This window comes from Mya arenaria, chromosome 1 (assembly GCF_026914265.1).
Source record: "Mya arenaria isolate MELC-2E11 chromosome 1, ASM2691426v1".
NCBI classification, from domain to species: Eukaryota; Metazoa; Mollusca; class Bivalvia; order Myida; family Myidae; genus Mya; species Mya arenaria.
In genome coordinates this window covers 32,789,331-32,815,405 of record NC_069122.1, presented here as the reverse complement: position 1 = coordinate 32,815,405, position 26,075 = coordinate 32,789,331, and the positions used below count along the sequence as shown (strand labels likewise).

Sequence of the window (26,075 nt, the reverse complement as noted above, 5' to 3'; positions counted from 1 at the left end):
GATTTAAACAAGCACTCGTCTACAGGTGTAAAGTTTTTCATTCGAGTTCTTTTTTCAATTTCCCACTTCAACGCTGAATCTTTGCTAGCTTATTTTTAAATCGATTAGTGAAAATCTATAATTTGAATTATTATGGAATACAAATAAAGTTGGTAATGTAAATTATTCAAAGTCCTGTAAAACTTTGCATTTGAAAGGGATAATGATCCCACTGTCAAGGTACATGGCCCCTTACGATATATTACCAATAGAGATATAATTGACAACCTGGTTTAGACGAACATGTTATAATCCTAATTATGTAAAGATTTACGTGATACACAAGAACCGTTGATTAATAGTGTATTGCTTATCAATTTATTTGAGTATAGAGAATTAAAGGCAGAATAAAAGGCAGTTTTCCTTAATATCTATCACACAACTTTTGTATGTTGCTGCTTGTGTTCCGATATGTTGATTTTTTATCATAAGGCAAGTTTGCGTTATGAAACGCGAACCACATTTGGTTTTATTAATCTACTTTTGTCTTGGATTACCCATGTCAAACTAATTCAATTTGCAATAATATTAAAATAAGTGGCAAATATTTGCATTGTTGATTTTATTGAACACTCATGACAATCAGAGAGATAAAAGATAAAAGTGTTTTACAGACAAAAAATAGAAGCAGATGTTACTTTCATCTGCCATCTTTCAATGTATAAATCAACATTAACCATACAAATACAAAACACTTACAATGAATAGAAAATAGCTCTTGACATTTTACTCTAAAGATAGTAAAAACTGTACAATACACAATCAGACATGCTTTATTGCTGGCCATGATGTCTACAACACTTGTCGGTATATAAAAGTCATTCGACTAAAGCAGTTCTGACGTCATACAGAAAATGTCACATGACCATGAGTCGGTGATGTAAGCTCCTTTGTGGTACTACTTGTAGTGAGTGGCATATAACTTTTACCAGAATTGTCCTTGCATTTCGTGTTTCGTCTCGCAACATATGCGTATGACGTTACTTGTGTTGCAGAAGACATGCTGTTATCACGATTATGATGTTTAGATGACGTGCCGATGTTTATGTGAGATCCAATGCAATTCCTCATGTATGCATAAACCTCTCCGTTGAAAAAGCAGAAAATTAACGCCACTGTCGCCCCCTGTAATAAGAGTTAAAGCATTTGAAACATAATTATTAGATTGTCAATTGTTTTAAATACTTGCTATAAATAACAATTTTGTCAATAACTAAACATAACATCATAATATTGTAATAAAATTGCAGCACAGTGACTTTTACAACCATTCCTGTCGAAATTCGTGTTTGCTAATTTTCTTGATTGTACACACATATTCTACGCGATTGTCGAGTTATATTCACAGAGGTAAACAATGCTAATTTTAGATTAATCTTCTACACGCCTTATAACGTTATATAGTTACATACGCACACCACGTGTTACAACAATGTTATTGTTGTTACAAGTAGCGCACCAGGGTATAACCGTTATATGATATTAAGATGTGTTTTGCTAAAGGATAATTTGTAACCAGTACGTGTACCTGTGTATTTTGAATGACCTTCTGCAGTATCTCATAAGTAAACGACAGCGTGGTCCCAGGCGGGGGTCTGTATATCACAAGGAACTGTTGGAGACCAAACAAAGGCACTAATACAAACGTCGCTTTTAACGCTTTCCTGTAAGATAACATATTCATTATGATTATTACTGTGTGCGTGGGTTTAATTTAGGTACAATTTTACAGTTAAAATTAACAAAATTTATTCATGTAATGCTGTCTAATGAATTTATTATTAAACTCGTTTTTTCAATGTTTAACTGAGCGAAACATACATCTGTAAAATCAAGACGCTTTTTTCCATAATTATTATCATATACATTTATAAAACATATATTTTTTTAAATTTGAAAATGTTCCTCTTCGGTTGGTATGCAGTTAACTTTTCGATTTTTAACTGACTATCGATATGCATAAATAAACGAAGTGGCATATATTGTAACTCGTTAGGGAATACAGGAGTGTGTCAAGGATTATACATCGTTGATAACGTCAATAGCTTGTTTCTGTAGTTTTTCATATATATATTGATATGAAAATGTATGATAACAAATGAATGCCTTGTGATTGAAATGTTTTTTTTTATCTTTGGTTTCATTCACCATATTAATATAACGACAAACAGTAAATAAAAGATGTAATCATAGTAGATATATGATAAATGCAAAATTACAATATATCCAAGCGTCTTATTAAAATACACATGTCAAAATTAGACACTAGATTTACCTGTAATTCTTCGGTTCATTTGGATGTACTTGTAATTTAGAGCATAAAATGTTCAATATATTCGCCAGGAAGAGTACATTTGCCTGAAACGATAAAGAATTAATGATAATGATAGGATGGTGAAAAAGTTATAACAGTAGTCATCATTGTATTCAGATGTTTTGTTATGATTATCATCGTAGTGTTGATATCAAATGTGGCATGTAGCGAAATGGCAAGGATTGCACAAAACCTGTAGAATTAAATTTACTTTAATATCAGCGTCAAAATGCTAACTGTATACACAAAGAGATTATTTCTAGTTTTGCTTTAAGTGCATTCTTACGTAATCTTACATACCCCAATACAAAGGAGATTGGGTGTGTATAGTAACCATTCATATGTGCCTATGTTGTGTACCCAGCAACTGAAACAATATATAATGGTGTAATGTAACTACAAGGCTATAGTTGCCCTTTTACCAGCTGTTATTTTTAGTGGTACAAACACTATGAGTGTATCGATAACGAAGCAAACAATGCACAAACACACGCACAGAAAGAACATTAAAACAAAAGGCCTATGTGGTTATTTTAAATTTTATAGATTTGTCCATGTAACTGAAAAGCAACTATCAAATTATATAATACTCAAGCTAGATTGAATTATATATAGTGTTTTATCTTCATATATATGTTACATTACTGAGTCCTGCTCAAAATACAAATTATGTATAGGTGTGTATAGCCGTAAATGGACAGCAAAAATACCTGCTATGGAATATTTTCGGTTTCAAACCATTACCTCGAATTATATTCCTGTTTTGTTGCTCTGACTATAGAGTAGATCAGAGATGGTATCCAGGCACCAACTGAGGAAGAAAGACAGGAGCGATATTATCACGTATACAGTTTTCTCTTTGAGTATCATTAATAACTAGTTTTGCTTTGGTTTGATTTGATTGAGTTGTAATATGCATTTCAATACAACTGCACTGTGTTTAATGCTTATAAATTAGACAAAGACCACAGAACATCAACCGATCAACATTATGTGCAATTTAACACCTGGAGTATCTTATGTCTGTTGCCATTTCTTCACTGAGCAAATATGTACTACATGTATTTCGCAAAGCCAAAAAGTATACTTAATAAATATCGCTTACCCCAACCAAATACATAGTACGGTATGAGTGTCGTTGGCGGCGAGAAGGCGTGGACGATAAGCCGGTGGAGGTACAAACCCTCACAAAACATCCAAAAGAAGTTTGCCGTGCTAACGTACCGTGTAAGTATGTACAGTAGCTTACAGCCCGCCTGAAATAAAGAAAACCATATATCGCTCAATAACTGACTGGCCACCAGGTGACAGTCCTAATGCAGCTATTTCAAGTTTTTCCAAAAAAAATACTGATGTTGATGTGCCCTGTAAATGTTTGTATGACATTTAAGCGAATTGTGCATTTTTCGTCAATTTTATTTTATTCTCAGTGTAATCAATCTTCAAAAATGTTTTTGTCAGGAGAAAACCTCGGAAAGAGCTAAACACAACTCATTGAAACACAGATGAGATTGTGAAGTCGTGAACATTGCAATATGTTTTATACTTCCCCTTAAAATGAAGAGATTTATAACTGTAGAGTACTGAATTTATAGTTGTATTAACACTTAAATATTAATACACCGATAATAACTATGTCAAAAATGCAGAACAGTAATGACAGTTGCTAATTTCACCTAAAAGAGGTATTTTATCACTTGAATTATTTCAAAGAACAAAACATTCTAATTTGTTATCATACATTGGCATTGAGAATCCATACGTTAAAACGGATAATGGATGGGAACGCGATTTTGATCATTGTGGCGCTAACGTGAATAACGAGAAAAAAAATCGCGCACTCTTTTCCCCTTGATTTTTCATGTTTTTTTCGAGCTTAAAACTTAGTTAAGTTGTCAACATACAAAAACAAGTCAATTTCAGCAATAAGCCCTCTGCAATACTCAGTGATGATATTTAGTTGGTCATAACCTGTTAACGTGTGTTTAATTTACCGCAAGAGTTGGTCAGCTGTTCGGCTTTTGGACTTTGGTAACTACGTTTGTATGACGGTAAGGTGCAAACATATCTGGCCGATGATTTGATGCGTTTTTGAAAAAAAAAACAGTATTAATTTATTTTTTGAAACGAAAGGACATCAATCAGAATATGTTTGATCATGAAATGGTCGTTTATAACCGATATTTGTTTACATTCTGACAAATTGCGCAGTAACAGAGACACCGTCTCCCGGGTTATCACGGGGAACATCCGGTGTTAAATTTCAACGTTTCTGGGTTTAAATTGTGGAATTACATGTTTTAAGTGCAAATAAAGTGTTATTTCATCATTAAATGATTATGTTCAATCAGTATAACACTATCTACAAGCTTGATAATGCAATTTGACAGTAATTTCACATGGCAATCAGAGTAATTGACAAAACCCGGAAGTGAATTCTGCGACATTTTATTGTTGTTAGCAACCGATAATGACTGGCAAGGTTGAATGTTAAACGTTGTCACAGGGCTCGACGGTACCTTATGAAATAGAATATTTTCAAAATTATGATCCAGATTTTGCAAATGAACTCCTTTAACTTGACAATCATTATTTTAATGAATTTGTGCAGTCTTCTCAAAGTCAAAAAATAAAAGATTCAGATGAAAGGTCAATTTTATCATGTTTGATGAATAATGATGATTTTGATTGTGAAATAATCAACGATGATTTACTTACTTTGTCAAATGATTATGATGGTACTCTGAGACCTGAAGATGTCAAGGAGATGTAAAATGTAAACAAACTGCAGTGTATACTACTATCATTTGAATGTTACTGAATAACGGTTCGGATCACCTATTTTCATAAAATAAAATACTATTTGATTTTTTTATTTGCTATCATTATTGTCCTTGAAGGTGCTGAACCATGTAGCCAAGATGTGCACTACCCCTACTCATGGGATTTTGCCCATCAAGTCCACTATCCACATCATGCGCAACAAGTTGGGCGGATATATTTCGCCACCCCACGGAAGTGTCAAGTGTTTAGCATGTGTGCCTAAGATTCAGGTATGTTTTTATGGTTAGACGTCACTCTGAATTAAACATGGAGTAACAGAATAAGACATATCTTAAACAATAATTATATGTACCTGTAAAAATTGTCTTTCCAAGTCAGAATTATTTTTTTAGCTTTGATTTGACTTTTACCTTGGCCATACTTAGAAATCCTTTTGAAAGATTCAACGTAAACAAGTTAAACACTCTTGATCTTAGCTTGGATTTTAAAAATGAATTTTACTTAGAAATAAAGATCTGTAAAAGTTATATAGCTATCTGTTAGTGTCATTTTGGGTTGTCTACATTATCCTCTTGCTGACTATTTCAGTAAAATTTTATAATTATTTGTGAAATCATTTAAATGGGCTATACTCCGTATGATGAAATAGCGGAAAAGAAGAAGAAAATTGTTGAAAACTGACATAAACTTGGTATCAATGAGTACAATGAATTGAAACTAACTAACTGAAGTACCACATAGTTTAAAATTATATTTTCGCAGTTTTTTCGTATACCATTAAAAAAGATTACTAGGTATGTATACCTAGTAGAATTCATTTGTATGTGTGATTGGCTTGTCGATGTTATCACCTTATATTTCAAAGTAAGGTATATAGCTTAGATATTCCAAAGGTTTAGAATAAGCCTTCGTAGCACAGTAGATACAACACTGGACTGCAATTTTGGCGAATCCGGATCGAACATTTACATTTTGGTATTTTTTTTACAATTATGATATCAAAGAGTAAAACATTTTATTGAATAATTGTCCTGGATTTGTTACAGAAAAAAACGTTTTTGGTGCCAATCTGGTTTATAGTCCCTTTAACAATAGTTAACATTTATTTGTACAGGAAAGTAGACATTTTATCTGGTGGAAGAGGCCGAATGGCCGGGGAAAGAAAGTGACAGTGTCGTGAGCCTGGCCCACCACTACTTTCAGCACTATGGTGTCGGTGAAAAACATGCTGAGGTATTTAGTGATTCACTAATTTAAATTATCTATAGAATATTAAATGGATTAAAGGTTCTAACAGCCTAAGCAAACTTCATCCTTATTGCTGAGAAGAGATTATGAAAATCAAAAGAGAATATAAAAGTTGATGAAACTTAACATATATTACACCATGAAACACATTCTTACTCAGATTTTTTTTCCATTTCACATTCGATGATTGATAACAATTGGATATTTGGATTCAACCATGGCTAATGAAATGTTTCTCTCATTATTGCTTTCTTCATGTACTGCATATAGATTAAAAAAGAAAAAAAAAAGAATGTATTAAATTTTCCTGGTTTATTTCGATAATGCTGTCGGCCAAAACAAGAACAATTCTGTGCTTTGGTATGCCATGTGACGTGTAATGACAGAAAAGTTTTCTAATCTGTTAATAATTGTTAGTCTGATTTTTTAGGACAATGCACTGTCTTTTGAAATCAATCACATCATTGATATCTGCGATTGGTGCTTTAATTTTAAAGGATGCAGAACTGGATGAAGTTAAAGTGTAGTTGGCAGTAATTTATGGAATATGTTAACTAAATAAACATATATGTTAACACTCCATTATTGTAAGATTTATATGCCTTGAAAATTTTATTATACCCTAGTTAAAATCATTTGCTTAGTTATATTTTTTTGTGAATATAGATAAGTTTTATTTACACTAAACAGATCTTCCAACTTCCAATTTTCAGGACTGCATGAGAGTGTAACGCTAAACACTATGTTGGCTGGGCACACCAAACTTGCTCCTGACTGTCACTTCGGCAACTGGAAGGTCAAGTGGCGATGCTGTAATGCCGAGAATCTTCAAGAAATTGCCCACACTGTTTTCGCCTCTTCAAAGTCCGGCCACAACATCCCACAGTTGGTAAATGACCCCCAGCAGCCAGTCACAGTTTACAGTTGGAAATCATTCCTAGATACATATTTCAAAACTCTAAAGAATATCACCAAATACCAACATTTCTATGTATCAAAACATAAACCAGGAGTTGTAGTATGCAAAGAGTTTGTAGATTCCTCAGAAATTGAAGTTATTCTTTTGAGGATGAGTCCAGAATGTGGTGTTTTGCCTGAATTAAAGCATGCACCGTGCCTAGATGCTGCACGTCAATGGTACCTTCGAGATTCTATTGGTCCATTCTTTAGATCTGAGTCATCAAGATCTGCAGTATGCCCTAAACCAACTCTGTGTAAAGTCGAAGTTTACTCATTTGTTGGTGAAATGTTGATTGTAGATCAAATGTTTGTGGCAACTATGAAACAAAATGAGTTAAAGCATAACCACATGTAACCATAGCAACAGACTGTTGTTTTATGTAGTTCTTTTATGTCATTTTGTACATATAATGAGCAATGTGTACTCGTTGTTTCTATGAATTAGTTTATGTGTTAGCTATAACAGACAGTTATGTTAGTATTTCGGCATGGACACTGCATTTAAAGTAAGAACATTTTAGTGGACATTGTTTTATAACTGGCTTACCAATGTGTAACAGAATGATCCATATCTTTTGATTTCTTTATACAAAAATGACTTGAAACTTTTTTATACCTTAGATACTTGGTATCATTTACATGCCAATAACTTAAAACGCATTGTATATTGAGAACACATTATTTGTGGCCGACTTTGAAAATGATTGGAAATAGCATTTTCATTAGTAACCATAGCAACCGATTTTTGCTTTGACCTTTGTGGCCAATTTCTATGTCATTATGGACATAAGCAATGTGTAATTGCTATTTTAATTTTGAAGTTTATGTAACACTAGTAAAGACAAGTTATATATTTAAACAGGTATCTTGACATATATATTATATTTAAAATTAGAACAGTTTTGTTCACATTGTTTTTTATACCAGTGTTTCAAAATGGTTCATTTGTTTTTTTAACTTTTGTGAAATTTGACGTGAAACTTTAGATTTATTTCTGTAAATACTAAGTATCATAAAGATGCCAATTACTTATAAATAAAAAAATATGCAGACTTTCAAAAATGATTGGTAATAGCATTTTCATAAGTAACCATAGCAACCGAATTTTGCTTTGACTTTTGTTGTAAGTTTCTTTATCATTATGGACATTAGCGATGTATACTTGTTATTTTCCTTTTGTAGTTAATGTGATACTAGTAAAGATTGTTTCATATTTAAATATTTTGACTTGTATACATCATTCAAAATAAGAACAGATTTAGTGAACATTTCGTTAAAATTGTGTTAAAGCCCTCTGTTACAGAATGTTCCATATCCATTGTTTTGTTTTTTAATATTTGACTTACAACTTCAGATTTTATTTCTGCAATTGCTTGGTATCATAAAAATGTCAATAACTTAAAACACAACTTTATGAAGAACATTATTTTTTGAGAAACATTTAGAAAATGAGTGAACATGGCATTATCAATAGTTACCATAGCAACCAAATGCAGTTATGAACTTTTCGTTAACTTTTGTAATCAAACGATGAGTACTTATTGTTTCTATGCTAAAACTTATATGTTACATGTAAATGGTCCTTGACATAATACTTATCTGACATGGATATTTCATTCTAAATAAACACATTAGACCATACATTTTGTTCATTTCGATTTCTACACCCGTGTTACGAAAAGTACTATATTTTTTAAGGTTTTGTGAATTTTGACTTGGAACTTTGGATTTTTGTTCTAGAAATACTTGGCATCATAAAGGTTACAATATCTCAAAATGTCATTTTTGGGCCAGAATGATCATATTCCCATTCCTATCCACATATGTGAATATTATTATGTGAAAGGAATTAAAATAAGTTATTTATATATTATGCTAAAACTATGACAGTTCGTTTGAATGATTTCATTTCCACAAAATTCAAGTAAGTTTTTGTCCAAGAACGTGACAATGTTCGTATGGGAACTGTTTCAATAGTCTGACAAGCATTCAATCGATAAGGAATAAAATATTTAAACCAGATACGTTGAAAGATATATGTATATCGCAAAATACAGACGGAAGTCTATGTTGTAAATTGTTTCATTAAATTATTTATATATGGATACGTTTTTCTTTCTGGTTGATACAATTCCAAGCTAAATGCGAGCTTAATCTGAGACTGATGGCTGCCTTTGAATGATAAAATCGTTCCTATTCCAAGCAAACTCTTTTGCTTCATTGTCCTTAATTTGATGAAGACTCTTATGACGAAATAGGTGATTGCAAATCGTTTTTTATTAGTTGTATTAAACAAAACAATTATCGAATAACGAAATTTAGAAGAAACTAAAAGTACTTTACAAATATATTTGTTTGTAATTTGACTGATTGGAAATACAAGTACAATTATAGCGAATTTATGTTCTGAATTTTCATGATATTGAATCTCTATAACATGATCAACACATACTTACATTTGAAACTTTTACATATTATTATATTTAATCTGCTTATTGAATTATAGATATATGCATTGTTAAATGTACTGAATATTTACCCTTTCTTCAAATTGTTAACCCTTCCAAAGCAGACATCCAAAGGGTTTTGTTAAAGATTAAAAGTGCTGCAATATGCAAATGTTTAACATATCTAAGGTATCTAAGATTAACATCACTTACAGAATTTCGATGCATAACAGTGTTTGTCCGTTCGTTCTGCAATCGATCCAGGTAGACAGCTACATCCCACGTGACAGTTACTAAGGAAGCGAATATAAAGGAGAGAAAGAGACAGAGATGTAGCTTGATTCTTTTCTGCACCCTCAGCTGCCTGCAAGTTGACGGAGATAATGGTGATTGATTAACTCATAGGAAATAGGGACATGTACTTAATTACATTGTTGTCATTTCATGTCGTGCTGTGAGTTTGTTTGCGTATTCATCAAGTTCAAATATAATAGCTGCAATACGCATTCTGTATACTTTGTTTCTATATCAAATAGCATCAACCTAGTAATCAACCTATCATTAAAGTCAGGTTTATCTGTCGTATGATATTCGCACGGCCTACTATATCTATTTAAGCCACTACGTTTACCAAATTTGAAATATGAAGCGCGATTAACATAGCCGATACCTATCTTTATTGTTACATCATTGAATTAAACTCGCCATATATATCAGGTTAAGCTGTTTTACATCTATGTTTCAATTGTCTGTTCTGACTTTCAATGTCAAGGTATAAAGACACTTCGACTAAATAGGGCGTCAGTTATTATCATTAAAATATGACAAAGCGTGATTTTGTTCAAATGCCTATTCCAACAGAAAACACGGCCATTTTATTTAACAGCTATCGCATGAATGGCATTTACGACTTTCAACCTAGACGCAGTTTATTGTATGGCATTTATATCTTTCAGTCTGAAATCCTCTTATTGATTCAAATTACCTTTGGTAATAACTATTGTTTACGTCTATAACTACTGTTAACGTCTTGCTAATCGGAAGAATAATGATTAACAACATACTTATTAAACAGAAACGCGATGCTAAGGTCCATATGACATTTGCTTTGCTCTCTCCAGCCGAAAACAATCGGGCTCTGAAAATTATACCTACAGTTATGTAAAGCTAATTTAAATCGGCGGCAAGAAGTATTCGTTGATTGGTTTTATCCGTACTATAGATGAAGGAAATAATGTTAAATGCTACGCAATCCTAATTACATATACATTCAATTGAAGCTATGCAATTAAAGATACAAAGTCAACTGCAAATTAATCAATAATATATTGAACACAACAGGAACACACTAAGTAGGCAGCAAATTAAGTGTCAAGTATCATATTTAGAGTAATGAAAAAAACGAGAGGCACAATGCAAAAACGTACACCCTACATACACTGCAAACAGACCACACGTGCATAATTATATGGAGTTAACTGAAGAGCACGGAACTAATCTAGAGGAAGATAAAATCATACAACGACATTTATCTGATATAGTTATTTAATTGTATGCACTAAATCCCAATAAATGAATACCGATTTTATCATAAATTGGATGAGGAGATGCATACATATTTGGTGTTCGCACATATGTTCTCCAATGACAATCAACGATTTACCCTATTTACTGCAGCTCCATATCATGTAGAGCAGATTTGAGGGTGAATATAAGCTCTTATTTTCGTAGAGAGAATTTTGTCGACCTACATGACTTGGTAAAGTCGTTTATTTCACACAGATCGCTCTGCCATCTGCGCACGTTTGACAATTGTATGGATTACGTTACTACTTTTTTGGGATTAAGAGTACATATTTAACGTTCACTTATTTTTGCCAACCGTTCAAGGGCGATAACCACTACATTTATTGATAACGATATGTTGACATTGTTGTACTTGTGTCTCTTGCTTTGTTGCGTCATTTAAGTGTCTGATTGGCTTTTTAATTTGCGCGTTAAAACAGGCTTATGTTTTAGCTCTTCCATGTAGTTTTTTTTAATCATCAAACACATTTTGAATATTAAATGCAAAAGCGCCCTTGTGCAAGAGAAAAAATCTCTCACTGAAATCACATATCCAAATTAATACAAAAATACTAAAAAGTGCGAAACAAAAAAAAAACACGCACAAAGCGGAAATCATGCGGGCGACTCGGTGCAGACAAACACTCAAACTTGAATCAAACGAAGAATAACATACAAAGAAAAGTATGAATGCAATGTTACGACCTTTTGGGTGATCATGAAAATAGTTCATAGACGATAACTGCAAATGTTTAATATATAAAATTCATAAAATTGATGAATGCACTGACGACCGTTAATCTCTTGTCGAACACTCCCCTGTTATTGTTTACAACAAATTGTTGTTGTTTTTTATCAAGGGTGATAACAGACCTAAAGCCAAAGAAAATTGCACATGCAGGTAAATTGAACTGTAATTTAAGAATGTTTCACGCCCGCACCACATACATGGCAGTATTTATACAGCATATGGAAGCTTACTGTTTGTTTAAACACATCCTTAAATCGCTACCACTACATATCACAAACTATGGGTTTCCGATTCCACCATCTGCAGTGCATTTTGACCTTATTCATGCATGCCGACGTCATGTATAAATACAGTGTACAATGATTGAACGTTAAAGAGGAATTGTTTTTATCCAAGCGCATGTTCAACATGTTTTAGAATATAAAAAAGATATGTTAATTTATGCAACAATAAAGTTACTATGGTAATATTTCCTTCTAACGCAATACAAGGGCAAATTATTGGCTACATGGCTAGTAAACAGTACATATGACTGAGAATAAGAATCCGCCATTCGACCAATAGGATGTGCCTCCGATCAACACAGGGCTCTCAAATTAGTCACTAGAGTTGGTTTCTATCCAGTAAACCGCCTCCAGCCTTATTCTATAAGCTGTCAGCTTTAAGCACAAATAAGCGAAGCACATAGTTTAAACTCAATTTGAAATACCTATTTCGGTACGCAGATTAATTATTAATCGATAGAATCAGGTACGGTATTACCTGTTTCGGTACACATGTGGTGTAATTTGTCCATTCCGAGCCTGTAACCGGGTTCACCCACCATGTACCATTTTCGGAACAGTCTTTGTACGCGTATGCTAAAAATATAAACACAACTGTTATAATTCGTTGTCCTGAAAGGCTGTAGATGGCGAAGACTTTACTCACTAAATAAACTTGATTTACTTTGTTATATAGCTGGATTTACAGACATCACAGCTATTGTTGTTGTTATAGCAGAAATCGAAGATCGAACATAAATAAAAAAGCATCATTTAAATATCCAAACTTGAATGTAAAAAAAAATAAAATCTTTAATATTTGACAGGTTAAGTATAATTTATAACGCATTTTTTATATATATCATCATTATATCCGGAGCTGTTACGGCACCCCCGGACTTCAATTGACATAATTGGACACCAGCTGACGATTGGACATATGCTACGTATCCCCTACAGTAATTCGTTAAATCAACACGCTGACCTCATGACCTGAAAATGATATCAGTAAATAAGAATAACATCCTTCAAAGAAATGATGGTTATTAGGTGAGTAACAAAAAATTAAGATGCATATTACATTGAATCTTAATGCTTTGTTACTCACACGCTACAGTAAGTAATCATTTATGTCAAATGTAGGTTTTTTGTCCATTTCAGGTCATTTTATTTACATCATATTTCTATAGACTCATTGATCGTTGGATCATTTAATAATTGATATTAGGATCGCCTGGGTAGCGCTATTGGCGAAATGATTCTAAATTCATTGTCAAGTTTTCTGTAAATACATACATAGAAATCTAATTTTCAACATATGTGGTAAAAGAGTTCACATTAGAACACAAACAATATGATATTTCTCAGGGGAAAGGACTTTGTGTCAAAACTGAAGCCATTCTACAGGCAACTGTATTTTGTTTTACTATTCAACAATTTTATTGATAGTAATGGACAGTTTATGCGTTCATGGACTTTGTTTGCATTGAACATATAAATCAATTTTGCAAGTCGTCTCAAGTTTATTGCGATAAGCATTGAACTTGTTATTATACAATACAAATATTGTTTGTCGGAACATTTATAACGATCGTTCCAGGGCAAGCTTTTCAAGGCTATACACAAAAGTAGTAAAAAATATTCATTTTATGATTGTTTCATTATTTCACTACTGTTTGCGTTAAGTTCTGTATGATGGCTTTAAAATGATATACGGCTTTTATCAATTACTATAATAAGTTGTATTCTTTAGATTTAGTTTGCGCTTCTGGGTTGTATTTCGCAAAATGTCATGGAAAGGTTTCTGACTGATCGTTGCTTGTTCAGGATACGATTGAAACTACAGCGACAGGCACTTAAGCCAACAATTAAACAGCAATCTTATTTAAAAGCTCAATTCTATGACCTACCAGACACGGAATGAGATACGCACAACGAGCAAACTAAATATGCAGGTCACACATTTATCAACATATATCTATCAGCAAATGTATGTGTAATCGTGAAAACGTGAAACGGTCCCCGAAACAGGAGACGACTTATATTTTGAACTAATTTATGGATATCAGGAACGTGCCATTACATTTTTCAACAACAGCAAAATCAGGTGAACTTATAAACGTCAAGTATCTAACAATTAGATATAGCCAGCCCCTTATTACGAATGAATCCAGCCAATGATTTTTACTGTATGAACGCATGAAAAAAGGATACAGTTTGGAGTTTCATCGAGCCTTCTAGTGCACGTTTAAAGTAAAATTTACCTATGTCTAACATGTACGCGTAGTTAAAGGTAAGAATACACGTATAAGTCTTGTTATGCAACATCTAAAATATTTTGCAAATCCACGGCCGATATGATAACATAAGTTATGTACATAGTAAAACAGCATTTTGAATGGGTCACACGTGGGATTTCGTTAGAAAAGAAACATCGACTTTGAGGACATCCTACACATTTTTTATCTTACATATTGAAATAATGTATCATTTTTGCAATAATAAAAGTCCGTTGAAATTGTTGTCTTTGTATGAATATGAATTGGTGACGAAACAATATATTTTTAAGACAGACAAATAAATGTAGTCTTGTCTCGTGAGCAAATAACTCCACCAAGGTATTGTTAATTAAGATATTTTCCGTCCGCTAGAGCGTAATTAGAGCATGAACTTATATTTGGCTGACATTGGTATAACGAGTATTTAGTTATAGTTGAAAATGTAAATTATAAATATTTGGTTGCATAGCTTTTACTAATGTTTTATAAATTTTAAAGACGCATATGGTTATAGAGAATACTAGATATCAGAAAAAAACGGAATTGAAAACAACAAAAACCCTGAAATCTTCAGATATTTAAATATAATTGGCGTAATAGCAAATTTTGGCATCGAGCGGAATCTTTTATATTGCCTTTTACGGTCTACAATATAATATTGTGATTATAATCCTGTTGATGTTAATATTGGTGACACCAACTTAGAATGATAATCTCATTTTTATCTCATCCAATATATGTCGATTGAAAATTAGCTTCAATTTTTCAAAGCTTTCTTGTCAAGTCGGCATAAAACATGTCTTTGAAATGATATCAAATATATCACATCGTCAGGTCATTTTCCCCAAGTATTTAAATATTTCTGTTTCGGTATTTACTACAACAAAACTAGATAGTATTTATTCTATATTTCATAAGCGTTTCAACATCAACATATATTTACTCTTGCAACACAAGTATATCTCCGATCTGTAAGCCTATAAGACAACACGTCATATATAGTAAGTAAGTAACATAACGTTCTATTCATCATACATCTGTTTGTGTTCGTTTAGAATTGATTGGCCCAGAATCGTTAAATCAGTTTTGAATAACTGAAAACTCAAAGACAGTGTTTAGCGAATTTAGCATGGTAAATATATAATATTAATATTGTATTTTACTGAGGGTATAAGCATAAAATCGCTTTCCGTTGACAAATCCAGCGGAGAAGGTATTTGAGGCTGCAATTGTGTATTTTACTGAGGGTATAAGCATAAAATCGCTTTCCGTTGACAAATCCAGCGGAGAAGGTATTTGAGGCTGCAATTGTGTATTAGAGTGTTTACGAGTATAAGCTATTGCCCTAAATTGATGTACAGTAACTGTATCATAGTTTATCATATCAAACTGTTCGGTTCAATGATAAGAAGAAAATTCATCTTTTATGATATTAAATGATAATGTTTTTTTCGAGAGTAGCGATTTACGCTAGATCACAAAAATTGGATGTAGTATCTGTTTTATTGTACCCAATTTTGCCAGAGGCATGGTTAACATTTAAGATTGATTTTGTATAAGTAGTTATTCATATTTCATAAAGAAATTTACATTGTGTTTCGAAAATCATTTTGACAAACAATCATAATAAGTTATACAAACACTTTTTGATAATATCATTCGTAGATATAGCTAACTTAGTTATACCAATATTTTCAAATTAACACTATCATGAAGTATAAGCACACATTAGCATGTTACGTGTGTCTATATAATTTTACTGTTTCAAAGTTTTATAGTATTAGTTGCATAACATCCACAAGGCCATGACCCATGTAAATAAGTACTATATTCAGTATGAACAGGTGAACGCATATACAAAAACCAATATTACTAATACGAATAATCAGTATATTAAGAGTAAAACCATCAAACAATAAAGCAAGTCACTTAAGTAGGTTGCATTGTTACTTTCTACACTGTATAACGATTTGCTTAAATACTTGATAAAGGTAGCTCTATATTTGATTCAACATAATCAATTGTTAATAATAATATCATTAACAAAAAAAAGGATTTCAAATCTTATTTTCAATATTATTCAAGCCAAAATCAATTATTAACATGTAATGCCATACTAATATAAATGACGAAAACTTGTGTCTCATATCTATTTATCAATTTTCAGTTATAAACTGATATTAACAAGCATGTTATTACCTCTTAAAAGTATGAAGTTTTTTTCAGGTAAAAATTTCAATTCATACTAAATTGCATATAACTGATAATGTAACCGTTGATATCATTACGCAGTTACGTTTCTGATTTTTGTACTGTTTTTTGCTCGTTAGGCCACTATTTTAACGCGAAACATTTGTTTGTTAAAACCCATGTTTGTCTCATTAATGAAACAGTACCATGTAATTAAGGTTCAAAATTAACCGGAAAAGTATTTACATTATTCTGAATCGAAAACGAGATAAGGAATAGAACAAGACAGTTTTACAAATGTTGCAGCTGGTTTGTTTGTCTTAGATATTGTGATAATGTTGCGGCAAGCAATTTCATTTAGCTAGAGCATGATGGGCTATAAATTGGTCCAATTATCCATTTTCTTGTAAATTTTATGTAGGATAATAATTGAATTGGTAAAAATGTTTAATATAACGTGATTTTTTAATCAAATTATTTTTTTGTGCAGAATTGCATGGCGGCCATTATGGATTTTTTTAATGGATAATAATATCTGATTTTATCCGATGTTAAAACGTTTCATCAAGTGACATATTCTTAACGATGGAATGTACAAACACCAAATAAAAGTTTAAACTAATAAGTGCACCGCAAGATATAACCAAAAATCAAAAAAGATTATTTAAAAAAATATAATAACACATTGGTTTTGCAACGTTTCCACAAGCAAAAGGTCGCTGTACGAATAATACTTTAATCATAAATGTCGTTTAAATTGTACACTGATATTGGTAGATGTGGTATTGTTATTAGCTAAGTATGTGATAAGCAACAATTTTTAAAAGTCGTTTAAATTGTACACTGATATAAGTAAATGTGGTACTGTTATCAGCTAAGTATGTGATAAGCGACAATTTGAAGGCACCTCATATCACACATGAATAAATTTATGTCTGATTGTATTGACTAAAAGGTCTTAGTTGTCAAGTTAAACATCTAGAGCCTACTACCGGCTTAGCATTTTGAGTTCCTTGTCGATTTTAATCGAGGAAGTATGTTTTTTCAATTATCGGTTACATCAAGATATTTCACTTCGATTATTTTAGTGTTTAAAATATGTCACCTGAATAATATCTTTCAAGTTTGTTGATAATTTGCGATTCATGGAACAGGTTAAAATGACTGGCAACCAGATGGTCCCAAAATCGGCAAGTACAGTTTGTCCTCATAATAAGCCTAGACTTGTCAATACAAGCTAATTTGACGTCGATAATACATCGCTTTAAATGATTAAAAGAATAGTCACAGTCTCCCGTTTAATAATGGCGAATAATGTATTTAATCTTCTCAAATTACTGACAAATGCCGTGCTTGAACCCCTTCACATTCCACCGTTAAATAACACTATGCAACAAATCAAATACGGGCAGGGTATTAGTTTCATCCAATATATATATATATACTGTTTAGATATCTAAAAATATGGACACTTTAGCCAGCGGTCAAGGTGGCCGGCACGAACATTATCAGTGGTTTATGTTTACTCAGTCTTCGCAAAATGTTGTTAAATTGACTCTGAAATTTTAATCGAAAATGATCAAACTGGATTGTATCAGTGAGGTTCATATTTTAATGAAATTTTATTTTAACCTTATATCATCATTGAGTCTCATTTTGATGATAAAGTTGCTTACAAATCAATTCATTACATTTTTAGTCAGGCAAACCAATGTAAGCGCACAGACACTAATTTAAATTCTTGAAAACGCTCTAAGTTAAATTCTTGCAAACGGAAGTGTTTAAGAGGTTTATATCGCAGAAAAACAAATAGTTCAGTTATATATTGGATAAACATTTAATTTATAGAACCTACGCTAATTTAATTGTTGTGATTGAAATACATGATTGATAAAATATACCCGCCTAGAGTTAATACAATGCACATAATGCAAATTATTGTTAAAGTATAAACCACTGATAATTTTCATTTAGCGGTTACATACTTGTAGCACCAATTCCAAATATGTAATGCTAACTAAATTATTGTTCAAACTAGCGGATCGAGAGAAGACGCACACGGTGCCTATATGATTCAAGTTCATTTTTTTATTTAAATATAATAGCAAAGATAAGCAATTAATAAATAAATCAAATGGCCCCCCTCCCCCACAATCATTGTAAACCAACTTAATTTAGGGTATGAGGGAGCAGCACAAGTCAAAGTGTTTTACCCATAAGTTACACCCCTCTTATGTCGACTCCTTGATTAGTCCCTGGTATAACGCATGTTTCAAAAACAGCTGTATGTAGGTTTCAGGAAATGTTTTTACAACTAATTATTCAGCAAAAGAAACAGAAACCAGCTAAAGCTTACCGGAAGTGGATCCATGCTCTATGTAGCTGGGACAGGACAGCTGAACTCGAGTAGAGGGCAGGACGTCGTCAAAGCAACTGTACCCGTCCCACGTGCGTGGACAGAACACACCGGAAGTTACGTTACTCAGCGGGATGCCTAACTGTTTTTGACAGCATCTTATTGCTGCCTGGCAGCAGTCAGTCCAGCGCGTGCAGTCGTCACGGTTAAGTGAGTTGCATATGACGTCACGATATTTGGCGTCTTTAACGTCAGCTAAGACGGAAAAGTTATCAGAGTAATGTGTCCGCCCATTTTCAGTGGGAACAAGCATCCAAGGTTTTTCAGTTTGAGGAGTTAATTTATTTCTCGTGTGAAAAAGATATTTATAACACATGGAACAAGAGAACACATTAAATATATTCACTGGTAGCTCAAAAAGCCTGTCCCTGCAAATTCCATCTGTATACTCCATGTCCATCACCAGAATCTAACAATATTTTTTTTTAAATCATCAATTGAAAACGCACATCATGAGCTTAAGGCCTTTTCTAACAGGTCAGTAACGGTCTACGACACAAAACATATCCAATATTTCTAAAAAATGTTTTTAAGAATAATATTGTTTAATAAACCCGTGATTTGTTTTTATTTCAACTAGCGATGAAACGCGTATACACGTACATCTGTTTATTTAAACCGATAACTTAGGTTGTTGATTTAGGTAAAACTTGCTAAAGCTTCATTATCGAAAAGATATAATCCAATGTTATATGAACGCTCCACCGTACACCGACCGCCTGCCTGTGAACTTTAAACAGGGGATTACAAGTCTACCTGCATTTATTAACATATCAACTCCACGTCTTCAATTTCTAAAACCAGTAAACAAATAAATAATTCAAAAGCAAACAACTTCATGTGTACATTAAGGAACAATTCATAGTTTTAAACCCCACCGCATTACTACACAATGTCACAAAGCCCGTGTTTATTAGCTTATCGGAATGTATCATATTTACATTAAAGATAGTACATCCACAATCGGAGGCTGGCTATAAATGCGATAGTGCACAGTACGTTTAAGCGTATACTTGTATTGTAACAGTGGTCGCGATAGAACTGACATTTGATGTCCCTCAATATGATAGCTATAAAACTGTCCACGATATAATTAATGGTCGCCACGAACATTAGATATGCAACAAATGGTATCTATGATCAGTCACGATCCGTGGTTTCAGTAGCAATTGAAAGCTAGTTTCGATATAATTTATTGTCATTGTTATCAATTTGAAAACTTTCATATATAAAATCAACAGTTTCATATTGTATTCATATATTTACATCCTGTTCTTTCACCCTCGCATGAAGCACTGATTTTGAAATTTTAAAGTAGTGATTTTCAGATTAAAGATAAGTTTAATAGAGCGCGAAAATCAACACCACGTTATTACTTTAACTGCAGAAGTGAATGAGGAAGCTCATATGCATTAATCAACGGTGTATTAACTATTCGATTTCAAAATGACTAAATATAAGTGTGTTCATTCGGATGGAATTTAGTTCACTTTCGTTATTTTTATTACACTTTTATCCAAATAATTCAATGAGCGCAAAATTATCCAGATGGCTTGCATGTGCGCGAAATCCCCTAATTAATAAAAAATATATATTCCAATGAACGTTCCGATATCCTCAAACGTATTTTCACTTCCTTACATTATGTTATCCCAGCCCGTCAGGCTTGAAGATAACTATCGTTGTTTCGCCATTCGCTCATTTGAAAACATACGACAGTCCAAGCTTTCACGAGAAATGAGAAAATATCTAGCCAATATTTTCTCTATCTGAAATCGTCATTGACTAGCCTGTGAGATACAAAGATGCAGCAGACTGCTTCTCTGATAAATATCGTGTTCTTATAATTACCATTTGGAACTTTTCTTAGCCTTTTCTTCGCTTATTGGAAGAAAGGTTGAGCGAAATACTGAAACTAAATTGATATATTAATTAGCCCTTTAGCATATTTGTGCATTGATGCGACAGAGGTTTGACCACGAACCATGCTTTTGTGGAAGTAAAGTATAAAAAATGTTTGTTTAACAATTTCATGGGTTATTTAACCAAAACAGAGTCGTACAGGTCATTTCATATAGAGTTTCCAACAGTAATCATGCAATATACAATATTAAATACTTCTTAACCAATGGTTCATGTAACAATGCTCAAACTCTGTTGAATTTATTATACCTACTCGGGTATATCCTCAACTAATGTTTCCTTAAATACTTGTTTTCTTGAACTAAAATCGGTGAAAAAACTTTCATCGGAAATATATGAACATGCCCTTTTCACAAACGATCGAGCATGTAATCATTGTAAGATAAACGTGTACGTTGTTTTCATATACATGCATGTCTGCTTAGCTCTTCTAATGATGTGTTATATCACACGCTTTGTGTGACGAAAATAATGAAATTAAGAAGACTTTTTTCGAGCGAAACGAGCGAAAAAATCAAAGGGCGAATCGAGTAAATGTCTAAACACACCATAAAGTATTGTGCCATTTTCATAGAACAATGATATTTTATACACGTTGTTATTTCAACTTCCTTCTCAACGAGCCTACAAAACCTGTAACGCTACATACAGACTCACCAAAAGGGCGAGGAAATACTTATTTAACTCATTTTTAAGAGAATACGTATACTCAATCAAAGAGCTATGTATGAGGAGTGTCCAAACGGTACACGGAAATATCCTACCATATTTTCAAACATATTCGAACGATGAATCGTGTTGACGGTACGTATACAAGTACTATAAAAATAGCTATGTTAATCAGTGGAAGGTAGTCGAAATGCAAAGTATATCGGACCCTAACGTCAGTTTACTCTGATTACCGTAGCATCTAAAGGATCCATGTTAAACTTATTATGCATATGTTTGAGTTCACCATGAATAATTGTATACACAGTTCAATTATAACAGTCTACTCGCCTGAATTTCAAAAATCGTTTTGCGACGGTCCTTGTCAAGCAGTTCTTTGACTTGCACGACATGATTTGACGTAATGGGTTGCACTCTGCTATCCATCTTAGAAACTTCCTTCGAAATATCACTGTTTACCTTAGTGTGACATCTCCATATGAATCTCAGTATCTTTTCTTGACTTTGCATTAAGAACTCATCATATTACGGCTGATCTCTCGCAACACTCATTTAAAGACGACTCGAGAAACGAAATGGCTACAAAACGATTAAATGTTGTAAGAATTTTATTTGAAATAATGAACCGGGTTTCGCTGATTGACGTTGTCATTGAATGTGTATCGACGTATTAATTAAGTAAGTTCGCTTCGTTTTATAACTTAAGAAATGAGAGGTTTTTTTTCACTTAACCTTTTCACCCTTTGAATACTGCAACCTAGCAATAAATCGATTCCGAGATAATTGAAACGTCCGAAGTAGACAAGTAGGCAACACCACCTAAATTTTTTTATACCTACATTAAGTATATAATTTACCTAACAACGAGCTCGTTCCACTAGTAATTTTTGTGAGAATTTATGAAAATACAAACGTTCTAGCCAGCGAGTACAGGCGAGTTGTCATTAAACAGTGGCTTAGCACTGATTACTATATAACGGTGCCTATAGTGAACGCCGAGTCTATCTGTTTGCAATAATTTTCGTGTAAAATATCAGGCAAATTAGTAACAAACACAAAGCAATTTAAACACTTTTATTTAAAAATGTGCATCGAATATGCTTTACCTGGAAAAAACTTAATTATTTATACTCTGAGTTTCAAAGTCTTACTCATCATCAATATTTAAAATGTAGATGGATATATACAAGATAGCTAAATGTTCTATTTAATCAATACAAACTATTGATTCTGCATTTGAATGCTCATGTTAAAACATTATGTTTTTGTCTTTCATTCCGCCGTTGAGGGGGACATTTATTATTCATTAGTCATATTTCCTAAGTAAAGCCTCGCTAATTTGATGATTGATATGGATTTAAATAATATATTTGCGTTAATGTCGGCATGCGTAATATGAACATAAATATTATCAACATTAGATGAAATGAAAACATGTAAACAACATAACGATGGGCTATTTTGGTTGCAGCTCTGAAAAAATACAAGTATTATATAAAACTTTCAATTATCATGATCATTAAAGGTCACAAAATGTTAAAGTATGGAAAAAATACAAAAACACCCCATGAGGTTCGATATCTTTGTGACGCATTTATCAGGAATATATTGGTAAAAGCAATGCAAATACAAGGATAGCATATCTTCGGAGAAACTTAGTTGTTGTTAGATTTGACATATAATAATACTTGTCGTATTTTAAATGACAAACCAACAAAAGTACAGAGAGTGGGCCTCTCTGACTCATAAAACATCGAATTTTGAAGTACACGAAGAGAAGATGGCTGGAATATGTTTTAAAGATGAGTTACAACTTAAACTTTTTGCTACTGAGCTTGTTTCTGTAGTTTTTCGCATAAATATTAAAGATTAGATCGGAATATAGCAACGTTTTAACCTGGCTTGAGTGATTGCAGAAATGTATAAAAAATCGTTTCAGAATATCTCTCATGCATGTTTTGAATTAATATGACATCAACGAAACGTTTGACACTACTGTTAGCAATAGGTTAACATACTCTTTCGATGAACATTATCATAATTCACCATTTCGACTAAATTTGAATACGTTTACAGAAAGATTACACTCGTCTCAAAATGTTATTAAACAAAAATATATTCAAATATATTTGAAAGCAACAACATTAACATCAATTTAAGAAAGATGTCAACAAATCCTAACAATGGACCAATTATGCATTAATACTCCATTTCCTTTAAAAAGGCACTTGTCTTATTCACAAAATATATATTGTGATCATGAAAATACACTTGTTTATACTAAAATGTTTGAATTGTTCAAATGAAACACCGTTTTATTATATACAAAGTGTCATAACGTTTGTGATACTCATACACCAATTACCTTTGTAAATGTAAGTAGTATAAATGATATCATAATAGAACAGAAGACTTTTCACAAAACGAAACATGTATGAGATGAGTGTTTGAAATAGACCAATGCGGATGGGTATGCATTTTCGTGCATTGTGTGTGTGTGTTCGTGCATGTGTGCGTGCGTGCGCGCGCGTGCGTGCGTGCGTGCGTACATGTGTGCGTGTATGTGTGCGTGTATGTGTGCGTGTGTGTGTGTGTGTGTCACGTTCAAAGTCTGTTTGTTTTCTAGTACATTTAGACGGATACACTGCTATTGGGCTTATCCTTGTAGTTTTAATGTACTATTAAAAGTATAGATGTATATATGTTAACCGTTCTGTACAATGGTTGTTCGTTTAGTTTTGATACATGTGTCCCTGCACAGACACAGAAGGGGGTTCTCTCTGAAAAGGAGGACGGAATGATTTTCTCTGCATTGAACCTAAATAATGTGTGTTTTCCTTTACACAGAACCACAATAGAGGTTTCTCTGCTCAGAACCACAGGTATGTTTTCGGCACAGAACCACAGTAGGATTTTCCACTGCACAGAACCACAATAGGGTTTCCATTGCACAGAATCACAGTAGGGTATCCCCTGCACAGAGCCACAGTAGACGTTCCCCTGCATTGAAACACAGTAGGGGTTCCCCTGCTCTGAACCTAAGTAGGGTTTACCCTGCAACGAACCACAGTAGGTTCTCTCTATACTGAACAAAAGTAGGGTCACTCTACACAAACCCACACTAATTTTTTCTCTGCACTGAATCGCATTTTTCTTCTTCACATAACCACAGTAGGAATCTTACTGCAATACTAGAGATTGCAGTTGCCATAACAGCCATTGCCAAACAAATGACAAATAATGGTACGTTGAATTTGACCGCAAAAACATGTGGAAATTTTCCAAAATGTGAAGCTCGTATTAACATAAAAATGATAAACCTTTTATGCTGCAATATTAAACAATAGTTTTTAACACGCAACCTTATTTGAAAATAAAAAAATACAATCTAGTCCATTTGCTCTTTTCTTTAAAATTGTAAATGAACCGAAGACTTGATGTTTCATATCTGTATCATTAATTATCGAATGGTGTAATGTGAGTTTATTGGTTAGGTCAATATGAAGACAATTTTACTCGCGAAATGTCTGTTTTCATTCATTAAACACAATACAGACCCAAACATACGATTTCAAATCAGCGCAGATACTCATTTGAGTTGTGATAAATGTTTAAAACCAAATCCTTATCTGGCACGTCGTTAGGGATTAAAAAACAGATTATTTATATGTACACAATGTCATGCACAGATTAATCTACAGAAGCTCATTAAACCCAAACATGCGGTACCAAACATTCGGTATCTCTTTTACGTGTATATTCTTTTCGCTTATCATTCAGTGCACCTTTCCGATAGCACGTAATGTTCTCATTATTACACTTCACGACGAAATATTAATACAAAATCAATTTCAAAACATTGTAAACGCTCTCGGTCTGACGCCAAGAAAATCAAGTTAAGATCAAGTTAAATTAGTGTATGCATTTTTTGTGGATCAATAAAAAACGAGCGTTATCTCAATTTTTCCTGTTTCCATATACCGTTTTGTTGTTGACAATATTTTGTAGAACTGAGTGACTTAAACGTTGAATTCTATATATTTTAAGGTATCATTGACAAAAGGATGTGTTGAGAGTCAATTTTTTGACGAAATAATTTGCATTTCTCAGAACTCTACACTGACCAAGGGTAGATAACACTACCAATGACATGTTTGTTTTTAACGTCCCTTATTTGTCATATGGTCTGGAAGTCTGCAATAATTCAGACCTAGCCTTGTTAAATG

At 32.9% G+C, this 26,075-nt stretch overlaps 1 pseudogene; it reads right to left on the bottom strand.

Annotated features, from left to right (window-relative positions):
- Nucleotides 1-656: 656 nt before the first annotated feature.
- Nucleotides 657-19,993, bottom strand: LOC128238846 (calcitonin gene-related peptide type 1 receptor-like; annotated as a pseudogene).
- Nucleotides 19,994-26,075: the final 6,082 nt, after the last annotated feature.